At 31.1% G+C, this 12984-nt stretch overlaps 1 protein-coding gene across 3 annotated transcripts in view; it reads left to right on the forward strand.

Annotated features, from left to right (window-relative positions):
• Positions 1-7591: 7591 nt before the first annotated feature.
• The window catches only part of LOC140436799 (proton-coupled amino acid transporter-like protein pathetic), a 119555-nt gene continuing 114162 nt past the window's right edge, over positions 7592-12984 (forward strand). For 2 of the 3 annotated variants that reach the window (XM_072525898.1, XM_072525900.1), the window contains exon 1: positions 7592-7764. The gene's annotated coding sequence lies outside the window, so the exon portion shown is untranslated. The remainder of the gene's footprint in view (positions 7765-12984) is intronic. The other variant, XM_072525902.1, reaches the window with a different exon arrangement.

Here is a 12984-nt window from a genome sequence, read left to right on the forward strand (position 1 = left end):
TTTTTATTTTTATTTTTATTTTTATTTTTATTTTTATTTTTATTTTTATTTTTATTTTTATTTTTATTTTTATTTTTATTTTTATTTTTATTTTTATTTTTATTTTTATTTTTATTTTTATTTTTATTTTTATTTTTATTTTTATTTTTATTTTTATTTTTATTTTTATTTTTATTTTTATTTTTATTTTTATTTTTATTTTTATTTTTATTTTTATTTTTATTTTTATTTTTATTTTTATTTTTATTTTTATTTTTATTTTTATTTTTATTTTTATTTTTATTTTTATTTTTATTTTTATTTTTATTTTTATTTTTATTTTTATTTTTATTTTTATTTTTATTTTTATTTTTATTTTTATTTTTATTTTTATTTTTATTTTTATTTTTATTTTTATTTTTATTTTTATTTTTATTTTTATTTTTATTTTTATTTTTATTTTTATTTTTATTTTTATTTTTATTTTTATTTTTATTTTTATTTTTATTTTTATTTTTATTTTTATTTTTATTTTTATTTTTATTTTTATTTTTATTTTTATTTTTATTTTTATTTTTATTTTTATTTTTATTTTATTTTTATTTTATATTTTATTAGTGAAATTAATTAACTACAACTACACAGTGCTGAATATGGCTCTGATTAGAATGAATCATATATTGACAATCTATTAGCAACATGTGTCTGAGAGTTTTGGCAACACTGATCCATAAGCGCAATGTTATTTTCTTAACTTGAAACAAAGTATAGTGGCTGTCAATCCAGTGTACTTGGCTAAAAGGTCCTAAGAAGAAAGAGACCTAGGACTTAATTGTTTTGTGTTGGTATCATGTGACGTAACCTACTATGTCGGGAATGGCGTATATCGAGATTTATACTATACCAATTGTACATTCTGACTTTTTAGTTAAATATACTTTAGGTAAAATACCAATTATTTCAAAGCTTATCAGTAAAATATTTGTCATGGATTACATTATAAGATAAAGTGTTTTTTACCCAGATTGCAGTATTAGCCCCTATAGCTGTGCCACAATAATTTGCCGCTAAATAAAAATCAGGTATACAATTATGAATGTTTTAAACATAAAACAATAGATGCTTTAGTTTCCTACCAAATACAATTTTACTTTTTCTAATTGTTTAGGAATTCCCATTATATTGTTTATCATTCATCCATCCTATGGCTCTACGGCCCAATTCGAGCCATGGCCACTTTCATCAAACCTCTCCATCGGTTACAGTCGGTAGCCCTTCTCCTCCACGATCGACTGCCTAGGAGAATTCTGGCGTTCTTATTCACATCATCCTTTCATCGTTTTCTGAGTTGTTGTATGTTATGTAGCACTAGATGTGTTTATGTGATGAACAGATGTAAGTTTTATCTAATCAATAGAAACACTCGTAAATATTTTTGAATTTAAACGTTTTTTATTGACTATAAATTAACTTAAAATTAACAGCGGTCGAAAAAAAAATATGTATTGATATGTAAATATGTCGAAAAGGTTATATGTATGTGTACCTGCTTTTGGTAACTGTTTAAATATAGTCCGCAAGAAAGGCGTGGGTGGTTAACAAACGTATGAGCCACACTGGCACACTCGCGTTTTATACCCAATTACCGTAAACATAAGTCCCCCTTTAAACAATCGGGTTTCAATTAGTTAGTTACAGAAAGGTCACCAAAACAGTTAATCCTTGTTAATTAGTTGTAAAACAAGGAGGTAGAATAGCTAAAAAAAGTAAAGTGAATACACCTTGATGAGGAGCTCTAGGAATTAAAAAATTCTAGTGTATCCCATCAAGGGCTAAATCAGATTCAGATCAGATTCGATATCAAGGGCGTTACAAGTTAGAAAGTTTTTTATCTGGTTATTTGCACCAACAAACGTGCAATCAGTAGTTAAACAATCAGTAGTTAAGTTGCTAACGATTTCAAAATGGATTGCCTTAGATGCAAAGCAAACGAATAATGAAATGTATGCTTTGGTGATTTTGAAATTTCTTGCCGTCCTGTCAAGAAGTAAGAAAGGTCAATCATATTCAACGCCGAAATTAGAGACAGGCCTGGAAGGAGTTAACCGTAAAAGTGGAAGATTTCCCATGAGAGGAGATTTGTTTCTTGAATTAAATTTGAAGTAACGTGTGCAGTATACTTTTTGGTATAATTGGAAGCGTTATGAAAGCTTGAGATACCGCTCTAAAATGTAAATAACCCAAGCTTTACTGTAAAATATATACCATGAGTTAATTTTAAACAATTTCGAACATTAGGGGTAGAAATAGACAATAAAATTTTAAAATATGACTTAACCTCAATTTGATATTAACTTAAAAATGTTAAATGCAATACAAAAATAATAGAAATGGCTTAAAGAATTAAACAATTAAACCTGGAAGTGGCTTTAACAAATAGGGAGAAATGGAAGACAAAATACTATAAGCTAACTTTAGACGATGTGGACCTTATACACATGTAAATTTAAAATTATTGGCTTTTTTACTGACTAAATCCTAGGTATAAAGCCAGGTTACACCTAAATAGACTTTAATTAAATTGACAAGTTTCTAGGTGTTATAGTCACATTTTTACCTTTAACTCAAAGTATAAACTTCATTTTCTCCAAAAGGACTTTTCCAGTAGCTGCTTGCAATCAGAATTCATATCTGCATGGTAATCACCATTGTTTTTTGATGCAAAGGTCAGCAACCTGATATTTTCTACAAATCCATCCTCTGATCCGATATTTAATATAATTAGACATTTTCCTATACAAGAGAGAGCTTTTAACCCTGTTGACAGACCCTCCAAGAGTGCTTGTCTGGTATTTTTAATATTTTCATCTCCCCATATTTTACTGGTACACTGCTAGTGTGACTTGTATTTACTTTGTATTTTTTCTAGTTATAAAACTAAAACAAAAAATGTTATGTAATTGATATTGTAATACTTCTGTAATACATTTTTGCTTACTCAAAATTAATTGTCTTACCGAATTTAGCGAATGTTGCCCGTTTAAAATTTAGCAAATCGTCGTCGTTATTAACTTCAGTTAGAATTTTATTAAGTGTTGAAAGTTCATTTCTAAAAAAAAAATCATGAATTTTCCTCCGAATCGATGTTTTAATAGCATCTGAAATATTTTCTAAAATTGTTCTTGTCCTATGATATGTTTTTCTAGGAGAAAAAACATGAGTGTGTTTGTATTTAGCCAACACTTTAAAAACCGTACTCGCTAGTGTACCCCTAAAACAAACACATAATATAGTATAAGAATATTACTATGAAAATAAATACAATGCAATAGAAAAGAAAAACTTAAAATCTTAGTAGAAGCTGCACTTGAAACAAATTTCACAGATTCTGTCTGATTTGTATTTGGACGTGTTTGTCTATCACTTTTATAAATATTGAGAAATGTTTCTTTCTCTGACAGCCATAAATGAGTTTTCTCGTTTTTTCGACGTTTTCTGGGCAGAGATATCGGGACTGATTTTTTAACTTGAGCAATATTATCACTTTTCTGTTGGTGATCCATATCTAAAATATGGCAGTGATATAATGATTTTAATCATTTCGTTTCAAAATATACATATTTATACTGAGTGATTCCGCCCACAATAATTTTTTGACCAATATCTGTATTATAACAATAAAACACTGAAAACTTTGTTTTCATAACTTCCACAAAATTAATTTTAAACTCTTATCACTACAGCTGTTTCGGCGGATTGCCTTTCTCAAGTGCTCTATTTTTGGCGTGCGTTTACACTTTATAGTTTCTAATGAAATAGGTTTTAGGAGGGAAGAACTGTTTGTCTCAAGTTGGTCATTCAGGAATATATATCTGTGTTCTTTAATTTGTTGATTTCCATAGATTCTAACAAAGATAGCTTAAGGCCTTTATTTTGAATGTGAAGAATTTGAAATTCGTCATTAAAAGAATGACTATGATCTAGAAGGTGAAGTGCGTATGTAGAATGTGAAGAATTTTAAATTTGTCATTAAAAGACGAAATCTTTTAATGAACAGAATAAATGTTGGTTACAGTTTTTAAGTTTAGTATTTTTTAAATCTAGGCATATAATGGCTGGTAAACATGTATTGAAGATATCCAGTATTACTGAATTTTGCACTAATGACAACACAACTACTACTAACTATTTAAACTACGAGAAAACGAATACATTTAGTCTTTTAGGGGATAAAATCACTAGCACACATAAAAAAAATAAAACAATAATTTAAACATTTTTTAACTTCATAAATAAATTCAATGATTCATTGATTAATTTTGAAATAACCCCGATAAAAACAACAACAAAATACCTTGAAATACAGTAAAAAAGAAATAAAGTTTCATAGTAAATATTTTATATGTTGATATTCTTACCTCAGAAATTTACGAAAAACAAATAATACCAATCGTACAGAATGAGTGTTCACAACCAAAAGTCCTTATTTATTCTTCAAACGATTAAAAAAACGAATATTTCCAACTTGTTATGCGACAATTACATACTAATTAGAAATGTTTAGAAAGGTTTTTAGAACGCCCGTTTATTGTGACGTAAGAGCTTAGCTAGTCCATTATATGACTATTTAACTGTCTAAATTATTAACATATAAGGTCATAACTTTTTTTACTTAGTCCTAAGCCTTTCTACCGTTAGGTATAAGGCTGGTGGGGTTAAGATTTGCACTGTTGTCTCCATGCTATCCGGTCTTGTGTTAGATTTCCTGCACTTTCCCATGTCAATCCTTTCTTCTCAACTTCTTTTCTGATTTCGTCTACCCACCTAACTCTTGGTCTTCCTCGTTTGTTTTTCCCTTGCATTCTCGTTTCAAACACTCGTTTCGTTAATCTTTCATTCGACATTCTACACACGTGCCCGAACCATCTTAGTTGCCCCTCTACTATTTTTTCGTTTATTGGTTCTAGTTTTAGGTTTTGTCTGATTGTTTCGTTTCGTATTTTGTCTGTCCTCTTTCTGTTTGCTATTTTCCTCAGGAACCTCATTTCCATAGCATTGACTCGAGATTTTTGTCTCCCAGTCAATGTCCATGACTCGCTATTATAGATGATTGTAGGTCTAACTACTGATTTAACGACTGCCGTTTTTACCTTCTCCGGTATTTCTTTTTTCCCCAAAAATGTTGTTTTCATAGTGTTAAATAAGCTTCCTGTTCGTCCCATTCTCTCATTTATTTCCATGTCTTGTTTACCGTTTGATTCAATTATTGCTCCTAGGTATTTAAAATGTTCCACTTGTTCTAGTTGTTTTCCGTTTAATTGTATTGCGTGTGTCTTTCTCTGATTTGAAATTATCATTGTTTTTGTTTTTTCTGTATTTATTTTCATATTTATGTTTGACAGTTCTTCTTCTAGGATTTCAAGGTTGTTCTGTAGGTCTTCTCTGTTTTCTGCTATCAGAACCATGTCGTCTGCAAATAGAAGCTCTGATAGTTGAGTCTGTTTCATTTGGCAGTGTCCTAATGTTAGTTTTCCCATTTTTCTCTTGGCTTTCTTTATTGCTTCATCCAGTACCACTGAGAATAGCAGTGGGCTCAACACGCATCCCTATTTGACGCCTTGACTTGTAGCAAATTCTTCGGATTCCTCGTTGTTGGTTCTCACCGTAATTGTATTATTATTGTACATATCCTTTATTACATCAATTGTTATCCTGTCAACTCCACTTTCCTTTAATGTCCTCCATACGTCCTTTCTTTGTATTCTGTCAAACGCCTTTTCCAGATCAATATGGCATATATGTATTTCTCTATTTTTATTGATTACTTTCTCACTTATTTGTCTTATTGTGAATATGTGGTCTTGCGTGCTTCTGTTCTTCCTGAATCCACATTGTGTATCTTCCATAGTTGGTTCTATTTGGGTTTTTATTCTTGTTTCTATTATTCTTGCGAATATCTTTCCAGGAATACTTGATATAGTAATACCTCGGTAATTATAACAGTTTCTCTTGTCGCCCTTTTTGTGTATTGGTAGTATAATGTCTTTCTTCCAGTCCTGTGGCATTTCTGCTCTCTTTATGATATCATTCATTAGTTCTTTTATGCTGTCCACTCCCTCTATTCCCATGAATTTTATCATTTCCGGGGTGATATCATCCTTGCCTGGTGCTTTGCCTAATTTAACTCTTTCAATTGCCTTTTCTAGTTCCTCTGTTGCATTCATTGTTCCAATTTTGTTCCATCTCCATTCTTCTTGGTTTACTAACACCTTGTTGTAACCAATTTTGACGTCTTTGCCTTTCTCTTTTTCGTTTTTTGCAAAATTTCTTAGGTGTTTCTGCTTTTCTTTCTCTTCTCTAATCAAGTCATCATTGATGAATACTTTCTCTCCTACGACGTTTTTTAGTTTATATTTTTTTGCCATAATCTCGTGTTTTTCCTCTTCATTTCTTAGTTTTATTACGCATGTATTCTCGCCTATTTTTTTACTGTTGTAGGTGTAATATCAATTTAAAGATGTTTATTAAAAAGTCCTTTTATTCTTTCTTTTAGGCTGCTTCGTTCATTTGTATCCATTTTTAGACCATTTATTACAATGTTGTTTTTTCTTCTATTTTTTTCGATTATTTCGACTGCTTTTTTCATTTCTTGTAACTCTCTTCTTATTTCTGAATTCTCTTTTCTTATATCCTGATTTTCTTTTTTTAATTGTTTGTTTTCCACTGTCAGTTTTAGTAGAGCTTCGTTTGTTTTGTTTTGTTGGTCTTTAATTCCTCTTATTTCAGTTTTTGTTTCTTTCTGTTCTTGCTTCATATCTTTTTGAGTTGTGTTCATTTCTTTCTTCATTATTAGACCATACTGGTCTAATTTCTCAGATTCAGTTGTTTGGCGTTTTGTAGGAGTTCTCTGTGTTTTTTTGCTGTTTACAAAAAAATCTATATTTTCTCCTTTTCTTTTTCTTCCTTCATCTGTAGAGTATTCGTCGCTGTCCATTCTTATAATATTTTCCTTGGACTTTTCTTGTTATTTCGCTGTATATAAGGTCATAAATTATCCATAATCACAACCTGGTAACAGTGCTGTCGTTGAAACGACGATCTCAGAATTTAGTGTTTACACTTTGAATACTCTGCTATAGGAAGATACAAGACGAGATGATTTGAGGCAAAAAATATTTATTAGAAGTTGCTAAAATAAGTTTAAGAAGTATCTCTTATATATGACGTGAGCAGAGGTGTGTTAACTACTAGTAATATCTCGATCTTTTAAGGAACAGTTAATTTATTGTTCTATATGACACGAAGTAGAATTTTTAATATGCTCACTGTTGCTTAATTATGAGATTTATAGCTGGCTGCTTTTATTAATTTTTTTATATTAAATATTATATAGAACTGTTAATATTAAAATTAAATAAATGTAACTTAAATCATAATTCTAAAAATATTTTAAGGTAATCTATCCTTTAAAATTCTTCTAGCATTGTTTTTATCTTTTTGGTATGTAGTATTTATTTTACTAAGTTGACATACAATTTTACTGGACTATATCAGATATTTTCAAATAATAAAATCGTAAAATTCGCTAAAAACTTCATTTTTCGCCAGTGCGACTTTGGCAACCGTCTAGTTTTCAAAATATATTTAGATACCTGTATTGTTTTTATAACTTTAAATAAGGTAGTGAGTCTTCCATTAAATCCACAAGTTTGTCACGCATCAGTTGTTGTGTAAGTGCAGTAAGGAGAAATTATTTTATGGAACATACTATATTATAAATTGGTGGTAAGCTCCTCTTTATAGTAATTAAGTATTAAAATTATACAAATAAATTAGGTAAATGTGAAAGAAAGTAAAAAGATTTTTATTGAATGTATCAGTTAAGGTTCCAGTCAATTTTCGAATAACTATTGCGTAGATAGCTATATAGACAAAAAATATTTTCAAGTCTTTTACTAAGAATTATTTATAGAATATTATTAAACGACCAGCGCCTATTTTATATTTTCTAAATTTCCACTTCTACCGCTTTTACCTTTTTACGCTTTACAACTTTTTTTCCTAAGTTCTAGATTTTCAGTTCTCTGTGGGCTATATCCAAAATGACCTTTTTAGTCTGCTATATGTTATAATTTATTAACTCATGTCCGTTTTATCGATAAAGTTTTGGCTTCATATTATGTCAGTACTTTGAGAACTAAGTTTTTCATGATTATTTTTTTTTATTAGAAAAAAAGTGGGATCTACCAAAAGGTTATTAGCGATAGATCAAAATTGAATGACAAAAGATTATAGAAAATGTTTATAGATCTTAAATATTTAATTATACTATCATACTAACACTCCTGACCTAGAGATATTGTAACGATGTCTTTCTTGATCGTATTTACCACAATTTATTAAAAAGTGTTCAACTGTTAACAGAACGTTACACTGATCACATATGGGTGGGTTATTCTCTGTGAAAACTTGGTAAGTCCTAGACGTTGACGCGCAAGCACAATTTGTTCACGTCTATTAAGCGACGATGGAATCCACTGGGAATCCATTGGGAAAAACTGATCTTATTCAGCTTAGAATTAGCTCCGAATAATCGCTTAAAATTGCCTGTCTTGCTTCTTCATTTCTCGTTATCCCGACGTATGAGGGTACCCACAAAAATTGAACTCTTCTTTCATGTTGATGAGCTTGGGACAGCTGGTATTTTAGCTAACTTTTCAAAAGGATGTTTCGGAAAAATATGTTTGAATGAGTTTAGATAGCTAAGGGAATCTGTTATGATCAGGGCTTTTGTGAAGGTGAGCTCGTTAAAAAGTTTCACAGCACGGTATATAGCGTAAAGCTTAGCTGAATATGTGCTACATACTGGAGGTAGGCGAAAAAGAAGATTGCTTTCTAAGCAAACAATTGAAGCCCCCACTCCGTCTTCGGGCTTGGATGCATCTGTATAGATTTTATAGTAGTCGGGGTACTTTTCTAAGAGGGCTTCGAACTTAAGCCAACTGAGGGAATTGTTTATACTTGATATATCGAAATAGGTCAAAGATGTATCACAGATTGGTAAATCAATCAGCAAAGGCTCAGAGTATTTAATATCCGAGGAAAAAACATCCGGAAAATAAGTGTTTAGATTTTGTTGTATGGATTTAATACTTCCGTAATATGGTTTTTTAGTATAGCAAATATCTTGGAATTTTTATTTGTAAAAGTATTTTGATATTGATTTTGAAATATTATATGCGACTGAGGCTGCATGTGATAGGGCGAGGAACATGCAGTGGTGATGTAGCGCTGGCTCCATAATCTACTTAGAACGTATTAAAGATTTATACAGAAGTAGGGTGGATTGGACTGGGTCCCAGTTTTTGTTACAAACAGATTTTAACACATTTAATCTTTTATTACAAAAAGGATGAGTTGTGAGATGTGATTTTTCCATGTAAACTTTGAATCAAAGATTATACCCAAGAATTTGTGATGATCTCTAAACTCCAGCTGTTTCTCATAGATTCTCAGGGTTGGGGGTTGTGGTAAGGAGCTTGAAGAAAATACAACTCCTATTAATTTTTCCATTGAAAATTGAACACCTGTAAGGTGGGACCAATTTTCGAAAACATCTAAAAAGTTTTGAAGAATTGAGGACATTAAGGAGATTTTTTAGATTGCCTTTTATAGATTGTTTCACTAAGTCGTCAGCGTATAAACGGGCTTGTAGGGGTGTTGAATATTTTTGATTATATAATTTATTACCACTAGAACTAATGTTGGACTGAGCACGGATCCTTGGTGTGTACCATTTTCCAAACGATAAATATTTGAAAAAATATTATTTATTATCACTTGAAAAGATCTGCTGTTTAAAAAGTTTTGGATAAAGACAAGGCAGTGACCTTCCAGTTATGAAGTTGTCTCAAAATGTTGTACTTCGAAGCTTTATTAAATGCACGTTCTAAATTAAAAAATATAGCAAGGTATTTTCGGTTTGTAGCAAGGGCTTCATGTATCTCACTTTCCAAGTCTAAGATGTTGCTTGTGGTTGACCGATCTTTTCTAAAGCCATTTTGTCCGGAGATTAAGAGATTGGAATTTTGCAAAACCCATAAGAGCCTGGAGTTAACAATAGTTTCTAGTAATTTGCATGCTGTTGATGTCAGAGATATGGGTCGGTATGATTCTGGGTCATATTTAGGTTTGTCAGTTTTTAGGAGAGAAATGACTATTGTCTTTGACCAAATAGCTGGCCATTGGTGGTGGAGCCAGATGTTGTTAAATATATTTAAGAGATGCGTTATGGCTGAAACAGGAAGATGTTTCAGAAATGCTAAATGAATATCATCAGATCCAGGACCAGAATTCTTCAAGTTAAGAAGAGATGAGTTTATCTCTTGAAAAGAGATAGTTTAAGGAATTATTTTGAACTTTTAATGGATGTACGCGATTTTGTTCGGCAATTTCTTTGACTTTAAGATAATTGGCAGTATACTGTTGATTAGATGAGTGGCTTTGATAGATTCTCCCAAAAATATTTGCAATATCAATGATCGATGGTATGAAATTATTATTTTCTTTTAAACTCTTGAAATTGTGTGTAAACCAGATATTTTTCTAACTTTGTTCCAGACATCAGAGAGAGGGGTATTGCTATTAATTTCCGATACGTACTTATTCCATGAAAATGTTTTAGTAGTTTTGAAAGTTAGTTGGGCCCTTGCTTTTAGCATTTTAAACTTTACTTCATTTTCGGGTGTTTTATGCTTTTTGTATCGGTTTAGGGCTGATTTACTTACACTGATTGCTGTAGCAGAACGTTCATTCTACCACAGTACAGGACATCGACCGTTAACAGACTTAGATTTACCAATAAATTTCTGGACAGCGTTTAAGATAAGTTGATTAAACTTCTTCATAGTTAAGTTAATATCGTTTGTTATTTCCAAAATGGAAATATTATTATAGACATATTCGGAGAATTTTTGCCAATTTGCATTTTTTATTCTCCACTTAGATATAAATATGGAACCTGATGAGGAAAAATTATGGTTTCTAATAAGGATTGGAAAATGGTCACTACCATATGTATAGGCTAGAGCATCCCAACTGAGATAATGAGCTAAATTTGGATAAGGAGAGCTAAATCAATGCATTGGGAATACCCTGTTGAAATATTAAATCTTGTGGAGTTACCGTCATTAAAAAAATTTATATTAAATTGATCTAAAACATCGGCAATACTTGTGCCTCTGGCAGATATGTGATCTATTCCCCATATTATGTTGTGAGCATTAAAGTCGCCTAAAATTATACAAGGACGTGACAATTGCTCTAATAACCTGCAAAGGTTATCAGAATTTACTTGTATGTCACAAGGAAGGTAAACATTGCAAATAGACACTAAACTGGTAGTTGAGATTCTGACAGCGACAGCTCCAAATCACTAAGTATTGGAATTTGTACCGCCTCGATGAATTTGTTTACTAGTATAGCTACACTACCGCTTGCACGACTTGCATCTGTAGGGTATTTACGAAAACAAGTGAAATGTTTAGAATCGTACAATTGATTGGTCTTTAAGTTTATCTTCTCTAAAAAAATAATATGTGGAGAATATTCAGCTAAAAAGAAGCTGTAAGAAAGGGAGACGATGGAAAAATCCATCAATGTTCCACTGAAGAGTAGAGTTGAATGTTGTTAATAGATTCGGAGTTGGAGGATACTGAACGATTGTCTACAGAGGAGTCACTATTTAAGTCAGATATATTTTTTCCTAAATGGTTAAGTAGCTTCTTTTGAAGTTTTGTAAACTTAGTTTTTGTTGATCTATCATTTGCATATAGATAGCTGCATTTTTAAAGATGGAGTAGACCAACCATATCACTTGTAAATTCTTTGACGACGTTAATAGTGTCGGGTGAGCCTTGGACATTATCAATCATTAAGGACAATTGGTCGTAATTTAAAACGAAAGGTGGTGTATGATTATTAATAAAATTTTCAAGAGTTTTCCGTGTAGATCGATCGCTGGATTTTGGGTTTTGGCAACAGATTTTGTGATGAAAGTGCTGAATATGTAGGAGGAGAAATGATTTCACCAAAACTGCGGTTTATGGATGTACTTGAATTGGCGCAAGCATTATCAGAGTTTTCACTTAGATGCTGTGGCTTGATTACATTTGGAAGTACTGAAGTAAACTCATAAGTAGTGGCAGAAGTCAAGTTTGAAGTTTTATTTGTAACATTGGCTGAAATAGTTGTTGCAGAAAAATGTGGTAATGTATCAACTTTATAAGAATTTTCTGCAATTTTATCTAATGGAAAAGGTGTTGATAGGTTGGAGGATATTGCTTCCAAAGTTTGTCCAAAGAAAACGGTGTTGTCGCCAAATGAAGTTGATTGAAAGTGTTGCTATAACTAGGAGTGCCGGTAGTTTCTTGGTTGTGCAGATTTAAAGGTGAGCTTACAGTTGGAGCATTACTGGAATTCGTAAGACACTGGCTAGCGATATGTTCTAAAGCTTTGCATTTATAGCAGGTTAGACTATCCTGAGAAATGAAGATTCTATAGGAACTATTTTCATAATTTTGTGTGAATGAATCGGGTACGACAAAATTGTATGAACTGACATATACTTGTCTTCGGAAACTTATTATGTGGCTATATTGCGGTAGGTTTGAACTAATCCTTAAAAAAATCGGTGAAATAATATTTAAAACAATATGTTTTAATTCTTTGCAAAGCACTTCATGAGGAATAGTTGGAGATACATTTGACAGTATAAGTCTCTCAGCTAGTGTTATAAGTCGACGTGCCTTTATAATTTGATCTTGAACCTCGATTGAGCCATGGGAATTCAGAAAATCCTCTAACAGTTGCTTACTAGATAGATATATGCAAATTCTAGTATTTGATAAACGGGAACAGACAATAATATTTTTGGGTCCTATTATGCGTTCTAAAGTAATAAGGTAATCCTGAAGATGAGCTCCATCAAATGCTCCAAAAATTATA

The sequence above is a fragment of the Diabrotica undecimpunctata genome, chromosome 3 (genome assembly GCF_040954645.1).
Source record: "Diabrotica undecimpunctata isolate CICGRU chromosome 3, icDiaUnde3, whole genome shotgun sequence".
Lineage (NCBI taxonomy): Eukaryota > Metazoa > Arthropoda > Insecta > Coleoptera > Chrysomelidae > Diabrotica > Diabrotica undecimpunctata.